Source organism: Sinocyclocheilus anshuiensis, unplaced genomic scaffold, assembly GCF_001515605.1.
Source record: "Sinocyclocheilus anshuiensis isolate Anshui unplaced genomic scaffold, SAMN03320099.WGS_v1.1 scaffold279, whole genome shotgun sequence".
NCBI lineage: Eukaryota > Metazoa > Chordata > Actinopteri > Cypriniformes > Cyprinidae > Sinocyclocheilus > Sinocyclocheilus anshuiensis.
Genome location: NW_015549591.1, coordinates 680,291 through 685,006, shown reverse-complemented (window position 1 = coordinate 685,006; position 4,716 = coordinate 680,291).

Below are 4,716 nucleotides of genomic sequence, written 5' to 3'. Positions count from 1 at the left end.
ATGTGCTGTGATGGCTGTTCAGCCATATATATATATATATATATGTGTGTGTGTGTGTGTGTGTGTGTGTGTATGGAAATCATTCTAACATGCTATATTGCTACATTGTTTGTCAATATATTCAACATATTGCTTGTCATTAAATGTTTACAAACTCATGAACACAGAATTGACGTTTTTAATGCCCAGGTTGTTTACTGACCATCAGCAGCGCATTTATATATAGCAAAGCTTCTATGAAACGTTCTTACAGGCAAGAGAAATCTTTGCAATTACAGTGGAAGGCTGACCTTCCATCTTCACTCTGAAGATAGATCAAATGGCAGGGCGCTGTGATTACAGACCTGTTTGGCTTCTTCAAGCCAAACAGGGTCATTAGTTGCTGTTCAGTTTTACTTGCTGCGGTCTGTCTTTCAGTGGGACACTCTGTCATTAAATACTCCAAAGTCATGACACAAACAGCAATGCAGACACACAATCTTGATAGCTAAAAGGTCACCTCAGAGTGCCATTTGGATGAAAATTAATGCTAGGATCTTATTTAATCTTGGGGAAATTGCAAGACGGAAAAATGTATTGTGTATTCTTATATTAAAAATTGATTCAAAATACTAAACTGGCACGAGGAAGTTCTAAATTAGAGAAGTATTGCAGCAGCTGAACAGATATTCAAATTCTTTTGGAGCAAAAAGTAGGAAAGAAAACTGAGGCACTGCTTACTGATATTGTACTGAGATTCAATAGGAGAAAGCCTGTAGCATCACATCCAATTGAAATGAGGATGTGCTCACAGGAGAGACAGCAGCAGACATGAGGGTGTATCAGATGGCCTCTGCATATGTAAAAATCAGGCCCCACTGGGGCTGAATTCTGATGCCTCTCTCATTGCGAGAGCAGAAGACTCACATCAGTCACAATCTGTTTCCTCTTCATTAGTAAAACACGGACATGAGAACCAGGAGCGTTTGGGGGAACAATTGATTGGGTGATAGAAAAACAGAGTCTTTTTAAGGGGTTGTCAGGATAAAATATATTAGGACTCACACTTCTTTCATATGAATAAAATTATAATATTATGCAATTCCCCCAACTGATTCTTCTATAGGGTGCAGTTGCTAGTGTTTTTTTTTTTTTACTGCAGTTGTTGCTCATTTGCTTAGGTCAAACATGTCCCCACCCCCCCCCCCCCCCCCCCCCCCATTTTATCATCTGACCTCTTAAAATTAGTGATACATTTAAATAAGATCATTTGGATGCCAATGACATTCATTTTGTGAACAAGACACTGAAACATATCTTCTTACAAAATACAAAACAAACAAACAAAACTCCTAATATAGTAGTCAACATTTGAAGTGGATCAAAAAAGTTCATCAAAGTTGTGCTAAGGCAAGAACACATTTTGGTTTTTGGACAACTTTGATAAAAGGTTTTGAACCACTTCAAATGTTGACTACTGTACAAAAACCTAAATAAAACCCAGTTGAATTTATTAAACAAATCAAAACAATGAAACATTTTCTAACAAAATAAAAGACAAAACAAAACCCCAAACCAAACCAAACAAAACATTGAAACACTGAAATATTTCTTAAAGCATCTTCTAACAAAATACAAAACAAAACACTGGAACATTTCTCAAAATAAAACCCCACTGACTTTCATTATATTGACAAAACAAAACAAAACACAAAGACATTTCTTAAAATCATTTGTTTTGTTGTTTTGTTAATTTCAAATCAGTGGGGTCCAAATAACATTGGACCCCACTGATTTTCATTTTATGAATAAGACACTGAAACATATCTTCTTACAAAATACAAAACAAACAAACAAAACTCCTGATAAAGAAAACTAAATGAAACCCTATTGAATTTACAAAAACTAAAACAAAAAACACTGAATCATATCAAGATATCTTCTAATAAAACACAAAACAAAAACCAAGCCATATATATATATATATATATATATATATATATATAATTTGTTTGTATTCCACAGAAGAAAGAAAGACATGAGGGTAAGAAAATTATAACAGATTTTTTTGTGAACTAGATTAAATTAGATATTGAATCCCGGATTTTCAGTGTTGTCTTTGCACCCCACTGTATGTTTAGACACACACACACATGTCCCTCAGGATTGACCCTGTGAGGGGCCAAACCCTCTGGCAACCTCTCAGCGTTGCTCTGGGCAATAGTGATTACACCGTCACATGGATGGGTTTGGAGAAACAGCTAACAAAACCCTTCTGCAATTAATTCTCATTATGAGACAGGTACAGAAGCAGCAGTGGTGTCCCAGTCAGGTGAGCCGTGTTTCCCTTTTCCTTCAGGAATCATTTAGACAGGGCCACCGGCACTCTGTTACCATCCCATGTCACAGCAACACAACAGAGAATGCACTTATCATTAATTACAAAATAAACCTCCGTAAGGCATATTTCAGTGCATTTTAATGTCTTACTTTTAATTCCAGCATAACATCTGTTTAAAATGGGAAACAACAGCGTGAATAGATTATGATATTGTATAATATTTCATACAAAGAATGTCTGATTGGAAAGAGGTCAGAAACAAGTTAGACGGCAGCTCTGAAACAGATTACAGAGGGATAAATATAGACAGCTGTGCAAGACCTCCTCAGGGCGGCAGAAAAACTGGAAACTCTGATTAATGTAGAGTTTCTGATCCACCATCACAGGAATAAATTATATTTAAAAATATATTAAGATAGAAAACTGTTATTTTAAACTGTAATCATTTTATATTATATTCAACACACAACACAAAACAACAGGTTTAACAGTATTTTTGCTCACATAAATGTAGCCTTGGTGAATATGAGACCTCTTTCAAAAACATTTAAAATCCTAATTGTTCCAAAAATTTGACCGGTGTTTGTGTTTGTGTCTAGAAATACCTTTTTACTTAATAGACTTCACTGTGATTTGATAAAGCCTTTTTTTTTTTGTATCCATCTCCTGACTTGTGTCTGTCCACAACTTTATCCCAGAGATCTTTTGACTGTGCCTTGCCACACATAGTTGATTGGCTGATATATTAACATCAGCAGATGAAAGAGCTGACAGACATCACACAGAGACATATGCGCACTTGCTGAGTCATTTTCTAAACAACTATGCAACTTTTTAAATCCTAGACTGCTTTTAAATCTTCTGGGAAGTCTCACTTTCTCTGACACCCAAGATCATTAACTGAACTTGCCAAAAAAAGTCTGTCACTAATTGACAGGAGAACAGAGAAACAGGAACACAGCGTTTAACTCACATGAGCTGCACTGCACATCATCTCACACCAGCACATCTCAATCTGTCCTAATGTTGTGTGAGGTCAGCCGTGGTCCAGAGGTGGTCTGACAATGTGAGAGCGAGTGAAAGAGGTACTTGGGTTAGGAAGCAGGTAATTAGTCCAGCACTTTTCCTCTGGGCCCGTTCAGCAGCTGCTCTTTCATGCAGTCCAACATACCAACAGCAGGAGAGAACAGATGTTGCTTATGGTGTAATGAAGAAGCCAGAGGCTATGAGAGTCACAGTTTTACAGATGCCTCAATTGCTGGTCCTTTTTACTGATCCAGTTTGGGTTTTATATTTTTTAGTTTGAAGACTTATAACAGAAATAACTCTTTTAGTGCTGCTTATCATCATTTCTAAGCAGATTTGTACACCAGCAGTGTTGTATACCTTCTGCTATGCATTCACCTTCTGAGTCTCACTGATCAAAAGAAGAGAAAACATTTCTCATATAAAACAGTGCTATTTTCATTTATTCGTCACATGCTTTCTTAAGACTTTTTAACAATTATCCTCCTAGCTTTGGTTTAAAAAAAAATAAAAATAAAAAATTGTCCAAAACACATTGTATTATCATGTATTACTGGGGTACCATGTCAAAAAACATTTTATTAGAACAAGACAGATCAGGAATCGTCTTCTAAAATAACATCACTAAAAAACTAAAAAAAATAAATTAATTAAAAAAAGGAATAGCTCACCCAAAAATTTAAAATGAAAATTTACTCACTCTCAGGCCATCCAGGATGTAGATGAGTTTGTTTCTTCATCAGCGCAGACTTGGAGAAAGTTAGCATTATGAATTTGTTTCTTACAAACACGCATCTTTTCATTTCACAAGACATTAACTGATGGACTGGAGTGGTGTGGATTATTATGATGTTTTTATCAGCTGTTTGGACTCTCATTCTGACAGCACCCATTCACTGAAGAGGATCCACTGCATGTGATGCAAGTAATATCCTTCCAAACGTGTATGCTGTTATTTTTCTATTGATGGAAATATTTATATATTTTGTTTCATAAATTAACAAATTAACAATTCGCCTAACTCTCGTATGCTCTTTAAAACATTTTCCTCCCTCCTTTGTCCTCCTCCTCCCCCTCCTTCATCAACTCTAACAGCTGACGACTTTGCCACATTCTTCATTAATAAAATTACAAACCTCAGTGCATAATTTGCCACACCACAAACTGTCAAACACATCTTACCAGCAAACATACACTCGTTTTCATCCTTCTCTCCAGTCTCTGAGGCAGAAGTCTCTAAACTCATCCTTTCCAATCATCCTACTACTTGTCCGCTTGGTCCTATTCCATTTCATCACCTTCAAGCCATTTCTCCTGCCATTGTACCTGCACTCACTCACATCGTTAACACATCCCTTCACACTGGTGTT